Below are 19,127 nucleotides of genomic sequence, written 5' to 3'. Positions count from 1 at the left end.
TACAGGACTAGGGAAGCGGGGGAAGAACACGTACATAAAAATAGCATGTCAGATGTTCTAGGCAAAGGAAGAAACACCTTGAGAAGTTATTCAAGTACCTTATTTGGGACTTTCAATACTTCCATGTTAATCCATGACTTAAAACCTACTTTCGTAATTCCATAGTAAACCATGGGGCCTTTCTCCCTGGACAAAGCTGCTTGGCTAAGTGAATGAACCCTCTTGTCCAGGGCTCAGCAAACTAAAGCCTGCAGGCTCAATCTAGCCTGTTACCAGTTTTTGTATGGTTCGTGAGGTAAGAACTTTTTTCACATTTTTAAATGGTTGAAAAAAATCAATAGAAGAATATTTTGTGACATGGGAAAATGATCTGAGATTCAAAGATCCGTGTCCACAAATAAGGTTTTATCGAAACATAGTCAGATGCCTTCATGTATGTCTCGCCTGTGGTTGCTCTCCCATCACAAAGGCACAGTTGGGTAGTTGTAACAGAGCCTAAAACATTTACTGTCTGGCTCCTTACAGAAAGAGTTTACTGAGCCTTATTGTAATCAAATGATTCTCAATATCTTTGAATATAGGCATTCTATTTGGGACAGTAACTTCCAAGGACCCTACTCATGACAGTAGTTCACATTTTAACATTTACTGATAGAGAAAGAACATGACAGCAAAAATAAATCAGTAACACTCTTGATGAATTTGCTTTTTATTAATCTTAATAGCATGGATATTAATTTGATGCCTTGAAAATGAGTTTACAGACAATGCTTAGTGGGCACATGGATTTATGGATCCTTTGCAACGACCTAACAGCTCTCCAGCAATCTCCCAAGCAGAGCAATATGGAAACCTAGTTGACTTACCCTCCTAACGTGTTGAGGGCCCTATCCTAATACAGATATTAGCCGAGCAAGTTGATTGATATCAATTTATGTCTTTAAAAGCTTATTCTTGGCTCCTGCTTGAAGAATGTATTGGGTTAGGAAAAAATGTGTTCTGAATACATTTTTGTTTTCAAGAAAGTCTGACTAGTGGTAAACTACTTTGTCTCCTAAATTCTGTTTGTATCATATGTGCTCAGCACTTTTGGTAAGTGCCTGGAATGAGATGTCCAATTGGGAATATAAAGAATATATTACTTAAATAAAATCTAACAATTATTGAGGGTTTTATTATATACTCAGCCCTAGATGAAATGCTTTTTATGCATAGCTCATTTATTCTTCCCACTAACCCTACAAAATAGGAATGGCTATTATTACTATTACACACAGCTTCAGAGTCCCTGAGCCAGGATTTCAGCTGAGGTCACGTGACTACAGAACCTGGACTGTGTAGTAAAATGCTTCTTTAGTGGATAAATGACAAGGGTAATCTTGTGTCTTGGTTTGCTTGAATCATCCCAAATTACACCTTTTGTCCTAACATAATTATATAAAGCACCAACTTACACTCTCAAATGTGGCCTGATTTGGACAGTACAGTAACATGGACACTCTTTAAGACTCTAGATTGAAAAATTTAGACCAAACAAAGAGAGCCAATGAGCAAACATTTAGGAGCAATTAAATTCAGTATGTGATAATTGTCTACAGGAAGGCATTTGCTTGAAATATTGTAATAGTTATAGAGGCGTCATGCAAACATGACCGAAAGCATCATGGTGGCTAGTGTTTCCCTCTTGTCCCAGGTGAAAACCACTAGCGTTTAACTGCCAAGACTGTAGTCTTGACAGTCAACTGAATACTGATTTTTAAAAAATGATTTACTTTTTCATCTTCTTTGACACACTGCTGGCCCTACCCCTACCATGACTTGTTTTCCTCGTTTTGCCTCATTCCTATGGTAGTAGGTCATAAATACATCTTACTTCTTTATTTGAATTATCTCCACTCATTGATTCAAGTTTGGCTCTAAATGAATGACTTCAAAAAATCATAGCTCCATATCTGACTGTTTCCCTCAAATTTCACTTTTATATCTGTCTTTAAAGCTACAATCTGGGTACTTCTACTTGTGCATCCAGCTGGTGCTTCAATTTTTATTTTTATCAATTGCAAACATTTGTTGCTTCCAATTAACCACACCTAGTTACTCACACACTGCACACATATTTTAGTTATTAGAATTCATTGCCTTTGTGCCTAAAAGAGTAGTGAATATTGGAGAAATCATGGACTTTGGAATCAGAATTACTCAGGTTTGAAATTTGCCTGTTTTAATTACTAGCTTTTGATCCCTAGCAAATTACCTGATATCTCTACCTCAAATTCAATATCCTCACTTTATGAAGCACTAAGTGTGAGGATTAAGTAAGAAGCATTTACTGCTGTTGCCTGTAAGATTGTAAGAATTCAGTAAATGCAATAGCTATTGTTCTTGTTCTATTAGGATGGATGGTGGTGGAGGTGGCGGTGGTGGTGATAGTGAAGGTGATGGTGGCGGACAAGGTAGAGATGGTGGTCATGCACTAGTGTGAAAAAAAATCCCATAATAAGCATCAAGCTTAACATATATAACCAAAAATTACCTTATCATCTTCTTCTTCATAATAGAATTCACCACCTGACTTCTCCATTCCTGTCATTTTCTTTTCTTTTTATTTATTACTACATTATATTATTGGGCAAGTAATGTCATTTTAGTCATTTTCCAATCATTCTAACTGCCAACTCCATAACGTAAGCTGTATACCTCACTGTGGCGAGATTTGCCTCCCCTCCACTGACTTTTCTGATTAATCTGCCTCAAATTAATATGTCTAAATTGTTGCTTTTATGCTGACCCTCCAGACCTGAGATCCCCATAACTCCAGTTCCTCTGCAATAAAACACAAGTCCCTTCTTATGATATTCATTATTTTTCTCCTCTCAATTTTGTGTCTAGCTTCCCCCAGATCTTTCTACTTGGAAAGATTAATTTACATTACATTCCATTCTTTTTGCTATATGCCTTAATGTCACCCACATACAGTTTTCTCATCACCAATTACAATAAAGGAATCTTGTTATCAGATTTATATTTTACTTAGATTCCATATATAGTACCATGCATAAAATGAAAAATAAAAAATATTTGTTGAAAGAGTAATACAGTCTAATTAATTATGATAACTAAAATTTTATTTTCCAGTAACATCTAAGAATTCTATCTAATTCTTCCTGGAATTCTTCTTAATAATAAACAAATGAACATTCTAATAATCTTTAGTATTCTAATTTTACACATTAGTATATCATTATTTACTCAAAACTATTAAGGGATTTTAAATTCAGCTCTGTACCACACTGTAGTTTCTTAATTATCTAAGGTACATTTAGTTGATTCCTTAATAATCATGCAGTTTCTACATTTGTCATATTTACTGCATAAATTGTCTTCCTTACAGTAATATATACAAGAGTGTTTGAAGATCTTGGGTCACAAGGTAATTATTTCTAACAGTAAATTATCCCTACAGTTCAGTGATGTTATTTTACGTATAGATAATTATCAGACTAGGTTAAAACTAGATCAATTAGGTAATTGGGATTTATCAAGATTAGTTCCTAATCATGTAGCAGTTATTTTAAGAGACTTCACAAAAGCATTCTACATTTTGTATCATCCAGGTGAAAACAATGGCAAATTAAATCTTTTTTTAAGTAAATGCCATCTCAATAAAGATAACTTTTTCAGCTTTAGTGTTATCTTTGACCGCAAGGGTAGTATAGAGGCACTTAGAAATACCTAAATTCAGTGAATTTCTTCGTCTTCTCCTGGGTAAGCAGACAGTCTTAAGTTTGCTTCTCTGACTGGGTACCCCCCTGCTTACTATTTCTATTTTTCAGATTAATTGTGTTTTTTTCTTTTTATGTCTACTTCCTGGATGATGTTAGTTTATGTCACATCCTTGGAAGGAAGTTAGATAAGACCTCTCTTTTTGCAATTTTATGAGATTAATGCCTGAACTATTTTTATTTTAGACATTTATTTTAACTTTGACTCCCAGATTATAATCTGGAAGTTATAAGCTAGAATCTAACTACATGATTACTGTATTGAAAGGTTAATTTTAAAATTTTCCATGTGATAAATTGATCCTAAAATACTTGGGGTGTTGCTCTCGGTAATAATATTTTTTGCCCCTTGGCATAGAAAAATAAGACTTTGCTTCTTTTATCTAAGGAAACCAGACTCTAGTCCACAGTTACAGGTTAATTGAGGTCCAGAAAGGTTAAATAACTTGCTTTCCATTGCAAAATGAGGACTAGTGCTGAGTCTCCTAATTTCCATTCCAGTGATATAGTTGCAATGCCCTATTTCTTTTTATGTATTAGAGTCAAATGACCTTCGTCACAAACTCAAATTTCAGTTTAGAAGCTATTTTTGGTGAAGAGTATAAACCTTCCAGACTTTCCAAAAACAGATAACCATCCATTTGAAGGTTCAAAAAGCTATTTTGTCATAGAGTAAGTCAAGAATAAGTCAGTATATTTTGAAGACTATAGGAGTGTTAATTGTAAAGGCATGCCGAGTGACCAGAGAGCACTTAGCACAGTGATACTCATAGTGCAGTGCATGAAACAACAGTGTCACTTGGGGGCTCATTAGAAATGCAGATTTAGGGGGGGTGCTCTCCAAACTTTCTGAATCAGAAACTTTACAAATGGGCCCAGGAATCTTTTCACAGGCTCTCTGGGTTAAAGTTTGAGAACCCTTGCACAAGAACAGTGGGTCTCATACTTCAGCATGTATCAGAATCATCTGGAGGACTTGTTAAAAGGCAGATTACTAATCTCCACCAGAGTTTCTGATTCAGCAGGTCTGAAGTGGTGCCTGAGAATCTTAATTTCTAACAAGTTCCCAGGTGATGCTGATGCAGCTGATTCAGGGCCCAAATTTTGGAAATGAGTGCACTAGAGCATCATGTTAGTTACGAGCTGACTCTTGCTTCTCATTCCTCAAACTGGCCCCAGTGGTATAAAGTATCTTCTCCAGGCTTGGCTAATGATACCACATAAGATGCTACACAAGATGTAGCATCTTGTGACACCTCTATTGCAGTATGGTGAAGTAATCTTTTCATACGCCTGTTTCACACTCTAGACTCAAAGCTTCCCTGGGCGAGGGTCCATATCATACTCCTGACCTGTTATGGCACCTTCTGTATGGGAGATGCCCAATATATGTTTTGAATTGAAATGCACTGTAATGGGAACTGATCCTTATAAGATGCTACACATAGTTATGGATGTCTAGCTGTAGCAGTTGTATGAACATGTACTCTTCCACAATGCAAGGCTCAAAGGGACACCCACAGAGAGGAAGACAAGGCCATATTCCCAGAACCATGATATACAGTTTTGTTTGTTCCCTGAGTAAAGCAAATGGGAGTCACAATTATTCATCTAAAAGAAGAAGCAGAGCTGAGTGCAGAGAAGAGTTGATTTTTAATCAGAAAATCTGAACTACTGCTATTCCCTTATTTCTGATTCTTTCTTTCACCGTCTCATATTCTTCATCAAGTGCTGAAACTGCTCTCAGCAAGGTCTCCAGAGAACTCCTTAATTGTCAGTTCCAAAGGTCGCTCTTCAGTTCTTATCCTTCTTGACCTTTGTGCTGTGCTTGACAGTGGTGATTAGTTCCTTCTTGAAATTTTCTTCCTTTTCATTTTCTGAACATTGTTCTCTCCTCTTTCTTTTCTCCTCCTGGCTTTTCAACTGTATCTTCTCAGTCTCCTCTTCCCTATCCCTTTCATGTTGTTCCCCAAAAGACTCAAATTTTGGCTTTATTTTCTTCTCGTGACACTTTCTTTTCCAGGGCATTATCACTTATAATCTTGCTTTTATCAGCCATTTATATCTGATGATTTCCAAATTAATGTCTCTAGCTTAACCTCCTTCTCCATGCTCACATTTGTGCCATCCAATTTTTTTTTTTTTTTGGGAGGAAAGCATTTCCACCTGGACCTCAAACAGAAATCACAAATGAGGTTCTGCAGTTTAGACAACTCAGAGTTAGAGAGTGTCGCATAGTTCCTAAAAAAAAAGCACCTTCTGGACTTGTGCAGTGCATAACCTGTGCAGCCATTCACAATGGTCCCGATAGCTGCTACCCTCCAAGGATGCCTACTACATTCTCTTTACATCCTTCCTTTACATCCAGGCTGCTTTCCCCCTAGTTCAGTCTCTGATAGTTTTCTGCATGAAATTCTTAACTGATTTCTCTGCCTCCACTCTCACCCTTCTTATCCATACTCTTCACAGCCTTCTAAGGGATGTCTTAAAATGGTGTTTTAATTAGATCATTCCTCTGCCCATGATTCTTGAATTGCATGGCACAGAAATTGCTCTCTGATCTTTGGCTGCCTGACTCTCCAGGTTCACTCACTTCTCCCCTACCCATTTTTTTTTTTTAATATGCTAGTGCTACTCAAAATAGTCTGCAAACTGTTTATTACCAGCACACAATGAGCTAAGGAGCTGGAGCCAGCATATAAATCAATGCACTGCTTCCTCTTTCAAGAAAGTTTTGCAGTTACAAAAAATCAAATGAAATTGTATGCTTTGTGACTGATTTGATTTATGCTCTCGTGACTTTTCTTGTCAGAGACTACTTACAGGTAGTTTACAGACTGCCCACAAACTGCATTTCAAGTGGCACTGCCCTCTGCTCAGCTTTAATGAACCACTGTCTGATCTCCAAATTCTCTATATTCCCTCCAACTTGTTTCTTTGTACTTACTGTTCTCCGTATGGAAGGTTTTCTTTTCCTGACTTTCCCTTTTCTAGCTCCCACATGCCTTTTCCCCAACTAACTACTTTCTCTCTCTCTCTCTCTGGGAACCTAACCTCCCAGGCATTTCTCAGCCTTGCTAATACTTCCATTAAAACACTTGGATAGACATTTCTCCAAAGAAGACATACAGATGGCCAATGGAAACACGAAAAGAAGCCCAATATCGCTAATTATGAGAGGAATGCAAATCAAAACTACAATGAGGTATCACCTCACAAGGTCAGAATGGCCATCATTAAAAAGTCTACAAATAATGAATACTGGGAGAGGATGTGGAGAAAAGGAACCCTCCTATACTGTTGGTGGAAATGTAAATTGGTGCAGCTGCTATGGAGAACAGTATGGAGGTTCCTAAAAAAAGTGAAGATAGACTTACCATGTGATCTGTCAATCCCACTCCTGGGCATATATCTGGAGAAAACTATAATTTGAAATGATACATGCACCCCAATGTTTATAGCAACACTATTACAATAGCCAAGACATGGAAGCCACCTAAATGTCCATTGACAGATGAGTAGATTAAGAAGTTATGGTGTGTGTGTATGTATGTATATATATGTGTATGTGTGTGTGTGTGTGTGTGTATGTATATAAATATATATAATGTGTGTGTTATATATATATATATATAATGGAATATTACTCAGCCATAAAAAGAATGAAATAATGTTATTTGCAGCAACATGGATGGACCTAGAGATTATCATACTAAGGGAAGTAAGTCAGATAGAGAAAGACAAATATCATATAATATCACTTATATGTGGAATCTAAAAAAGTGATACAAATGAACTTATTTACAAAACAGAAATAGACTCACAGACATAAAAAACAAACTTATGGTTACCAAAGGGGAAAGAGGTTGGGGAGGGATAGATTAGGGGTTTTTGATTAACAGATAAACACTACTATGTATAAAATAGATAAACAACAAGGCCCCACTGTATAGCAAAGGAAATATTCACTATCTTGTAATAACCCATAATGGAAAAAATCTGAAAACTTACATATATATATATATATATATATATATATATATATATATATATACACACACACACACACACACACACACACACACACACACACACACACACACACACACACATATACTGAATCATGTTGCTGAACACCTGAAACTAACACATTATAAATCAACTATACTTCAATTAAGTTTTTAAAAAAATAATACAGCTTATTGTACATACATTATGCTTGAATAAAGTTAAGTTTAAAAAAAGACTTGTAAAATTTTATTGTAATGATTTTGTTTTTACATATTTGTATCTCAAGTAAACTCCTTGAGGGCAGGCTGCATTTATTTTCCACTCTAGACCTACAGCACTTAACACAGAAGTTAACACATTGTAGGTATTCAGTAAATAATCATGGGATAGTAAATAGGTATTTGTCAGTCTTGTCAGGAATACAGAAATTACTCTAGGTGTTTAAGAGAGAGAAAACATAACACAGGGAATTGGTGAAGCAGGTGGTAAAAAGCTAGGAAGCAGTACAGAGGATAGTGAGGCAACTCAAAACACTAACATCATCATTAAGCTGCTCATATCCCTTGGGTTGGAGGAATAATGCAGGGAGGATGATACTAGAGCCCCAAAGTTGGGACCTTCCAATAGGGAATAGCAGTGTCAGGACTGCCAGGCAAGAGCTTGGGCCTATGGAGGGAGAGATCGTTCAGAGGAAACTGAAGCTGAAGTGGAGATGAAGCTGCTCTAGAAATGCCAGCAAATGTGGAATGTGAAGGAACTTGTCTTTTCTCTTCCTTCCATCCTCAAGTATTCTACCAGTGAATTGGAAGCCAGAGGGCAAACAGTGGCAGGAAATATTTGTCCCTCTGATACAGAGAGGACAAGAGAAACATGGGGAATGGATCCCAGCGAGCAGATGGGCCATGACTGCACAGAGATGGATTCTGGCCTTGTAGCTTCCACTCATCAGCTGTGTGACTAAAGCAAGTCCCTTAATCTCACTCAGAATCTATTTCTTCACCTCTAAAATGTAATTTATATGGCTTTCCTCATTTGCCCTCATACTGTGGAAATTTTTTTATATGTGTCTCTTTTTTTAATTGGAGTATAGTCAGTTACAGTGTGCCAATTTCTGGTGTACAGCATGTTTCAGTCATACATATACATACATATAATTGTTTTCATATTCTTTTTCATTATAGGCAACTACAAGATATTGAATATAGTTCCCTGTGCTATATACAGAAGACATTTTTTAATCTGTTTTATATATAGTAGTTAGTATTTGCACATCTCAGACTCCCAAGTTACCCTTCCCACCCCCTCCTTCCTGGTAACCATAAGTTTGTTTACTATGTCTGTTTCTGTTTTATAGATAAGTTCATTAGTGTCTTCTTTTTTCTTTTTCTTTTTTCTTTCTTCTCTTTTTTTTTTTTAGATTCTACGTATGAATATATCATATGGTGTTTTTCTTTCTCTTTCTGGCTTACTTCACTTAGACTGATGATCTCCAGGTCCATCTGTGCTGCTGCAAATGGCATTATTTTATTCTTTTTTATGGCTGAGTAATATTCCATTGTGTGTGTGTGTGTCTGTGTGTGTCAGTGTGTGTGCACACCAGTTTCTTTGTCCAGTCATTTGTCAGTGGACATTTAGGTTATTTCCATGTCTTGGCTATTATAATAGTGCTGCTATGAACATTGGGGTGCATGTATCTTTTGAGTTTGAGTTCCCTCTGGACATATACCCAGGAGTGGGATTGCTGGATCATATAGTAAATCTATGTCTCTCTTGATAATTATTTAGGTAAGAATATATATCTTCTCCCCAGGAGAAGGTTGAGTCCCCAATTATTATTTTGGAAGAGGTATCTTTCCATCACCACATTTATGTTATGATAGAAAATATTCTGACATCTTCTGGGAATATTCTTATTCTGATGTCTTCCCTATTAAGAAACTTATATCTCTATAAATCAACACACATTATGCCACTACAGACATACACAATGATGTCTGGCTCCTGTGGACTAAATTGTGCCTAACACCCTCAACATGCATGTCTTGAAGTCCTAACCCCAATTTGATGTTACTTGGAAATGGGGTTTTGGGGAGATGATTAGGTTTAGAAGAGGTCATGAGGGTGGGACCTTCATGATGAGATTAGTGTCATTATCAGATGAAGCATAGGAGAGCTTGTTTTATCTTCTCCCTGTTATGTGAGGGTACAATGATAAGGTGACCATGTACAAACCAGGAAAAGAGCTCTTAACAGAAAATTACTGTGCTGACACCTTGATCTTGAAATTCTGGCTTCAAGAACTGTGAGAAAAATAAATATCTATTGTTTAAGCCACTCTTCTCTAGTGTTTTGTTGTATCAGCATGAGCTGAGTAAGACACTGGCTTTGTAGAGCAGTGAGTTTTGCTTTGGGTTTTAACTAAAGTTCATAGAGATACTCATTAAAAGAAGAAGATAGATTGAAACAACTCATGATCCTGGTGAAGTGGCAGTGGGGCAGTGAGTACACATCAGATCTAAATGGTTTTCTGCATTACGTTAGATAGTTTCTGAACCTTGACTGGAAGTTATTTAAACTTTAAAGACCCACAACATAAAAGCATATTGAAGTCCTTTAAACTCAGCAAGCTTTCACACTGAGAGTATTTAATGTTTAACTTGCCTCCCACAAGGTCCAAGGAACCACCCCATGTATGGAGGAGTTCTTTGAACACTCATGTAGTCAATATGAGTCCAAAGTATTTCAAGACTGTAGTGACAGCAACATTAGTTTCCTTACTGATTTTCTTATTCATTCAACAATATTTAATAGGTCACTATGATTTGTAAAGCATTCCAGTTGCCACGACAAAGAACCATACTTAGACCTTCCCTCAGAAAGCTTGTATTCTAGTAGTATAAACTATGTCATGAAGACGTACCAAGAAAGTATTAGAAAAGTCATAAGGAAGAAAAGAAAAGCTCACTTCCTGCTTGAGAGTTGAGCATGGAAAGCTCATGGAGACATTAGCATCTAATTGGACACTTAAAGAATAGGGCATTTTGAACTCAAGGTGAGGGAAAAGGATGATTCGGATACAGGCTGCCCTATAAGTCTGTATGTAAGTGATAGTTACACAGGAGTGTAGACTTCAGTCTGATCATGGAATGCCAGTGCATATTTTTGAAAAAAAGCCAAATCAATATGGCTACTGTGAATCACACCGTTTTGGCTGCACATAAGTGTTAGGAGAGATTGACCATTTCAGTTTTACTCTATAGAGCAGGAAGGGAGTCAGCAAATTTTTTCTCTGAGGATTCAGACAGTCACTATTTTAGGCTTGTGCATCACAGAATTTCTTTTGCAAGTACTCAACTCTCCTTCTGTAGGGAGAAAGCAACCATTAGCAATATGTGAATGAGTGTAGCTGTGTTCCAATAAAACTTTATTTACAAAAATGAGTGGCGAGCCAAATTTCTCCCCGAACCATTGTTTGCCTACTCCTGTGATAAAGGGTGCAATGGATGACATTATTTTTCTCTTGGTAATTTTTAGTATTTGTTTCTTTGTCTTAATAGTTTTCTTTGCAGTTTTTATTCTTATAGTTACAAGAATGGCTTTTACTTGATCAGGCCTTAACAAAACACTAAAACAAGTATCTCTGCTCTCACAGGAGAAGGTGAGAGATGGCTCAAGGGCTGACTTAAATCCAGCAGGAAAATCATGAAAAGCACTAATCACAGTACCTAACGTATATGGTTTATGCCATATGTCAAGCGCTCTTCTAAATATTTTGCACATATTAACATGCTCAGCTATTAAAATAGTATTATAAAGTAGTTTTTTAAATTATTGCCCTTCTTTGCCAAAGGGAACAACGAGTCACAGAAAGGTCAGGTGACTTGTTCTAGGTCACATAGTTTACAGAAAGCAGTATAGTCAGGATGTGAACCCAGCCATCGAGCACAGGATGCTGCCTTCTTAAACTCTATGTCATATCATCTATAGTGAGAAACTAAATGTGATTTCATCAAATTGTTTAGCTGAAAATAAAAGCTTCCCTGAGACTGTTTATGAATTTGTTGAGGTCTGTCTATGGAAACCAGACACTTACCCTAAATCATGGCTGTTCCAACTTCTAAGTCTAATAGATTCTATAAGCATTTGGCTATCTTTAAATAAAGAGCTTTTTCAGTGAAAAAAAAAATCTTTCAAAGTTAGATGTCTTTTTTCAGCATCAAGGCATAAATGGGAGTCCCATATAATTGAACTGTTTTTCCAAGGGGGAGATTTCTAGTGCTAACCATCGTCTTAACTCTACTATATGTTATAAGTAACAACCTTTGTCATCTACGCTTAGTCAGTGCTAACATCAGAAAACACATCAGCAGATTGGAAAGTTGGGGATTTTAGGAAATTAAGGAAGATTCCAGAGTAAAAATAAATTGGGAAAAGTAACTATTTCACTATGCCATGAGGGTATGAATTATTCAACTAAGTATCATCGTTTAGGTTAATAATAATGTTGAGAATTAATGTCCTAATGTTAGAGATGCCAGTCAAATTCTGATATAGTCCAAAATAGTGCAGTTATAACCATCAGACTGTACATCTAGCCACAAACAGGAAGTTCGTGTTGACTTTTCCTTAATATTTTAAAAAATGGTTTCCCTTTCATTTGGAACAAAGGAAGATAAGTGTAGTGTAATGGAAATCTTTGGATTCAGACAAAGCTGGTTTTGAATCTTAACTCCGTGCTTCACTGTGTATTGAAAATAAAGAATTCTAAAGCTCTCTGTTCATGATGTATCTTTGAAAATGAAGGTCATAACAAATAGCCTACGTGGTTATCATGGGAGATGGGTTAATAATTTGCTTATGAAAGCATGTGACATGAACAAGATGTTTAAAATGCTATTTTTTTCTTTGAATTTGATTCAATGTTAACATTTTTAAACAACTTAAGCTAGATGGTACAGGAATGTAATTATAGGCAGATTTATAGAGTACGAGTGTCCACATGTTTATTAACATTCAAAAATGAGGTAAAATTAATAAACTTTGGGAAAGCTCCTGAGTTTAAAAATCCAGAATGCTACTGCATTATTTAGATTAAGCATGTCTTCCCAAATCAAAGGCATTTCTCAAGGGAATCCTCTGTATTGTGACTTCAGGATACTTTTGTGCATGTGTGTACTAAATGGCTGAAGGCATTTAACTGTGTATCTGAGAGTGTCTTACTAACATGTTCTTTTTACACCATTTTATCTGTATCTTTGGACATTTTATGTTTCTCTGTAAGAGATCTCCCATGAAAAATCCATTTGTCACCATGTTATCGTTATGTAGATAAGAAAATAAAAGAGAAGCCAAATTGAGGTCCAGACACGCTGTGAAAGGGAATGTGCACCCTCTAGTGCCCACATTTATTTCTCACAAGGGCACATACAGCTTTTCTTTTTGATTTCATCATTTTAAATAAACATCAAATTTGATTTTAAAATAAATGGCTCAGGGTTTTCAGCTTGAGCATATTACATTGTATGACCATGGATTTATTACTATGACAAGATTTCATCTATCACTTAAAAGACTATTTCTATTAACCTGTGTTAAGATGATTTTCTTGCCAAGAACTGTGTTTCAAAGGGACTTTCAGTTTACTGAAAATGAAAAATAGGGTCCAGGCATCTGTGGCTTAGCAACATTTTATTTCCAGTCCTCTGGGTCATGCAGTTTTTATCCATGTGCTTTCATACTCCTGGGCTTTATAACTAATTCCTCTAATCTAGCTGGTTCTGACATAATAGAATTTTGGGGATTTCCTTAGTTTTTAAGGTGTGCTTCCCTGAGAGTTCTATTAACAGAAAACGTAAAAGGAACTTCTTTTCAAACATACCACATCTTATAAATAAATATTACCAATGTATATTTAAATGATTGAGATTTGTTACCAAATTAAGGTAAGAAGATTATTTTAAAGTTTTTTTTAACCTACCCTATTTTAGTCTTTTTACATTTTGCAGAGAAACTATTTTTTTTTTGTTTTATTCTGTTCAGTACAATCAACTATCCTAGAGGTACAAAGATTAATATCAGTGCTAGATAACTCATCGAGTTTTCTGGCATTTATAGCTTAAAAATATTAAATTGTTGGGTTTGTATTCAAGGGCATATATTTTGAAAGGCAGTATTTTTGTACACATTAAACATGTAGTTTGGTTTGCCATAATTGACAATGAAGAAGATGCATGATTTTAAGGATAAATTTTATGTTTTGGACTAGAATTCAGATTTTGAAGCACATATTAAATAGGCATATTTTAGGACCAGGTAAACTACACAGGAATTGATTTTTTAGTATCTTTTAAAGATGCATTTCAGTGCAATCTGGAATCATTAAATTTTACTGTACTGAAATGTATTATTTTATGTGTGATGTGCTTAAACTTACACATATAAAACTAGAAATACGTTTAAGCTTGTAAATAAGATCATAGAAACATGAGGAAAACTGATTATTTGATAAGACTATTAATGTAGCAAGTTTATATTCACTAAGGATGGTGTTCTTTCCCATTTGTCATATTTTGTTTCTGGTGCTGTGTAAACTGTTGAAAGTGCTTCTGGGTTCTTATTATAAACAGGAATTATAACATCCTTCGATGTTATTTGATTGCTAGATGAACAGACTAATGTAATTGGAACATCAAAGCTGCAGTGTAAGCAAAGCTGACCTCAGCTTTCTATCTCAGGTCAAAACCTCTTTAATTAGTGAGGTAAATAAACACACATTTAAGAGTAACCAAAAAAGGATTCTTTGTTAGTTTCTATTTTAAGACCAGTTTGATGGACACTTTTAAATTGTTGTAGCTTAAAGGAAGAAGTAAAGGAAGGTCAGAGAAAGTAAGTCATGTGCCCAAGGGAAAAGCATAAAGATTTAAGATGAGGAATCAAAACCTGTGACACCTGACTTTCCATTCAGTGATTTTCCACTGCACCATATTTATTTTATATTTAAGGTACACACATACATACACATACAAACACATTCACACACATTACAGAAAATTAAGGCAATCACATGGCCCCCCTCCCACCAAGGAAAGCATGCCTACACTGTACAAACACACACAGACACACACACACACATCTGTGTGTGTATATACAAACTAATTTGATTTGGGGGGAGGTAGTTAACTAAATGTTAACTTGTTTTCTCCTGGTTAAATAGGACTTACCCCTTTAATAATAATGAATAATGCTAAAAATACAATAATTACTATGTACTCAGCACATCTCAAAACCCTAAAAAGACTTTATATTTTAGCACTGAGGGTTTATATTGATTTAAAAAAATTTAAAAAATATTTCATTTGATATTTTATAAGATCTTTCTGGTTAAAATTTAATTTATATTCTGTTTTTTCAGTTTTTAAAAGGAAGTAATATGTGGAAACATGTGGAAGGGAGGGACCAGTTTCCCCAGAAAGAGGGCTGAAGGAGTAAGAGTAGGGAGAAATTAATTAAAAAAAAAAAAAAAAACCTTCACAGAAGTTGTATGTCTGGAACTAAGTCTTGAAAGATGACTAGGAGTTCATCAGATGATGTACAGTCTGGATAGGAGCCATATACCAATGGAATTAAAATGTGTTCTCACTTTCTAGAGCTCTGAAGAAGAAAGATGATTATTAAAAATAAATAATAAACAAAATTTTTAAATCTTACCTCACTTCCAGGAAGATTTCTTCCACATTGTAGTACTAGTAAAAAAAAAAAAAAGTCAGAGTTTTGTTTCCATGATCATGAAAACATGTGTTCTAGCTAGTTAACATGTACATTAAAAATTTGGTTTGTTAAGTCACCTGGTCTAGGCCTAGAACAGATATGCAAATATGCAAGAGTTAACATATTTTATAAATGTTACTACTTTACTTTCAGGCTGCTAATCATGTGTTTTTATAAAATTCTATGTGCAGAGATGTTTAAAGATGTAAAATGGCCATTCATAATCTAGCTCACTAATGAAATTAAGTTAAGTCTGGGAGCTTGGAGCATTTCTCCTTTCAAAGTTTACACATTTAGGATTAATGAGTTCCAAATGGTATATTGAAAGTGAGTGAATTAAAGTTTATGTAATTGTGTCATCTTAGTTAAATACTTTATGTGGCTGTCACTGTATTACCAGAACACAGTCAGTGCCCATTAAGAGGCTCTTCTGACAGAATTAGCACAGTTATCGTATAGCACAAGTTCCATGTAATGATATACTGTTGACAATTCAAAATTGACAACTTTTAAAACTTTTAACACCTGCACACAGACATATATCTCCCAGTTTTGAACACAAGGGAGTGTAACTGATCTTTATGGGAAATTCAACTGGAGGAAGTAGAGTCAATTTATACATGATCTTGTGGGAAAACTTTGACCTTCCAAATATTTGGTATATATGCATTATACTTTTTAGATATTTTGAAACTTCCAAGATAATGGAAGTACTCTTTGAAAAAAAATCTTGGTTTGGTAATGAACACCTCCCCCCCGAAAGAGACATGGTTTCTCTGGTCTATCTATGGGACTTTATAAATTTTAGTTTTGGTGAGTTTTCGATGAGTGCTTTCATGAAGGAGAGAAAATTGTCACTTCACTGCTAATCATAAATAATGACAAAGATGAACTTTTTAGGACATACTTGAAAAATATAGGACAGAATATCCATCAATTACAGGAAGAAAATCGTTTCATGAATAGAGAGTTAAAAGTCATAATTTTCCTAGTAAATGGAAGAGAATTTTAAGTTGGATAAAGTTAGACTGGATTTAAGGGCTTGAATCTGTAATAACATATAATAGTACATTAAGTACAGAGTGAAGTGTGTTATGAGAGTAAGATGAGTGAGTAATAAGGAATTTTAAGAATGAGTTGATTCTGAGAGTGTAGAGGCCCATTGTAAGCAACTTACTCTATGTCAGTTGATCATCGTTTTGTGAGTGTTTTAAAAGTCAAAAAAAAATTAGTAGAAATGAGTGATTTTATGAAGAAGGAAAAATACATGCACAGAATCTAAGATTTAATCTGGCATTGAAAATAGTTCTTCAGTGTTATTCTTGAAGGGTTTGAAAAGGTACCTTAATTACATCTGAATGATATCTTCAGTTGGTGATTAAATACCCAGCCTCAGGTAGTACAAAGCACGATAGAATATACCACTGGCAAAGCACTGGGGAGAATAGATAGCACCCAATTTAGAAACATGTACGGATTTAAATCAAGGGGCTCTGTTAATTTGTCATACATCTAAGCAAAGATATCTGAAAAACATTTAATACCGGTGAAAGTGTGAAAACTAGGGGGCAAACCACAGAAAGTGATGAAGCAATAGCTGCCAAATTGATAAGGAGTGAAATAAATGTACAGTTGTTACTTGGAAGCCAGAGTCTGAGTAGGAGCCAAGAAGGAGAAACCTTGTTCATTTTGCTAAGAGCAGTGGAAATGACACTGAGACTAAGCATTGACTGTGGGCCACTGGCACTCAGTAGGGGTGCATGGGAGGCCTTTTGAAACTCTGCCTCTCCTTCCCCTTCACCCCTCCACCCTCACTGCTGGCATAAAGACATGGAGACGCCTACCAGCAGAATATTGGAGGAAAGACAAGTGCTAACAGCTAACAGTCAACTCCCAGAACTCCAAGGGATGGTGGTGAATGTTAGTCGTTGGAGTATAGGCTGATTGTTTATTACACTGGGAAAGAAAAAGTTTTAGTCAGGAAATCATAGATTGGTGAGAATAAGAAGCCCGAATGGAAGCAACAGAAAATAAAATGTTAAGATGAGTGATAGCTCAGAGCTTAAATAATGTAAGAATTGGGTTTAGGTTACACATATTTTCAAAGGAATCAAGATTTCACAGTGATGAAAGAAAAAGAGTCTGGCAGCTGAGAATAGTACAAACTCATTGAAATTTTGTTTCATTCCATTTCAGAAAGAGTTACATAATAACCAATGTGCCTATGACTAGGTGTTTTTTCCTAAGTAAAGCACTCTACTTCTACTCATAACTGCCCTAAAAAATTTGAAATCCCTTAAAAATAATCTGTAAATCAAAGAGTATAATCACTCTCCAAAAAACTTCTTATATAAAGGAGAATTTCAGGCACTTTTTGCAATCTCTTTCCAAATTTATAAGATTAGGCAAACAAAAAAATTGAAAGAGGAAAGACCTCTGTATGGAATTTCACATCCTATTGCCTGAATTGATCTGAATTATTAGAACTACATGCCAACTGGTGCCCCGGCCCCCCTTAAAATCTTGGCCGTCTGAGCAGCAAGCCAGTGGTTACCATGGTGTTGACTCCACAAAGCCTTCATTGTGTGAAGGTAACCAATTTACTTGGCAGAGCCTCTAGTCTGGAAGCTGATTTAATTTTAATTCATTGAAAAGGTGTTTTTTGATTATCCTTACAAAAAGTCACAGTGTGAGCTGAGCCCCAGTTCAATCTCTAAAGCATTTTATTTTGTCAAATGGATGCTTTGCTAAACCAAACCCCTTGTTAATGTGGACTGCTGCATTTTCATCTGTGTTATTTGTGGAGTTTAATACTATGTCTGGCATATAGTAAACAGTGTATATTTTGTGGCAAAAACAAAGGGAGACATTTGACTGTTTTAAAAGGAAACACACAGTTTCACATTTTTCAGAAAAACAGATGTCCAAAAGTATTATAAGATTCTTTTGAAAATTTTTTACTTTGAAACTGAATAAATAAACTTTGCCTTTTTTTTTTCAATATTGATTGGCGATGGTGATAAAGGATAATTATAACACATATGCAGACGAGACCAATGTTAATTCCAGGCCTGGTGAACCAGGCCCTCTTTGAGGTGAAGCATATAGTGGTGAACGAGATAAGTGAAGTTCCTTCCCCGATGGTACTAACAGCCTGAAATCAATTAACTTAATTTCTCTGAACCTCCATCTCCTCATATGAGCACAGAGATTGATAATACCTTACCACAGACTTTTGTTAAGTGCAAAAGAGTGTATGCTTTTGGAAGTGTTTTGTGTTCTCTGAAGCTCTTTATCAGCTTAATTTTAAAACAATAGCCTGCAACTAACATGAATAGTTTCTAACAGGTTTATATGACTTAAAGCCCTGAAATTTGAGTTTAGGAAATAAGTTTGTGATAGTGGGAAACTGGCTTAATGGTAGTTTATGGGGAAAAATTCTAGAAGTTTTACCTCAATTTTATTTCAGTGTGAGTTGAAAGTCTAATGTGGAAGTTAAAATGCTGATTCAATTCTCAGGCTTTATCAGTGGAAGCATTTGTAAATAAAGAAAATCATTGTCTGTTC

The 19,127-nt window shown here is 35.5% G+C and overlaps 1 protein-coding gene across 2 annotated transcripts in view; it reads left to right on the top strand.

Annotated features, from left to right (window-relative positions):
- Nucleotides 1-19,127, top strand: part of LOC102523807 (dystrophin) — a 647,651-nt gene that overhangs the window by 20,002 nt on the left and 608,522 nt on the right. The gene's annotated exons all lie outside the window — the stretch shown is intronic.

The sequence above is a fragment of the Camelus ferus genome, chromosome X (genome assembly GCF_009834535.1).
Source record: "Camelus ferus isolate YT-003-E chromosome X, BCGSAC_Cfer_1.0, whole genome shotgun sequence".
Lineage (NCBI taxonomy): Eukaryota > Metazoa > Chordata > Mammalia > Artiodactyla > Camelidae > Camelus > Camelus ferus.
Note: the sequence above shows the minus strand (reverse complement) of the source record. Positions and strands in the feature narration are given on the sequence as shown.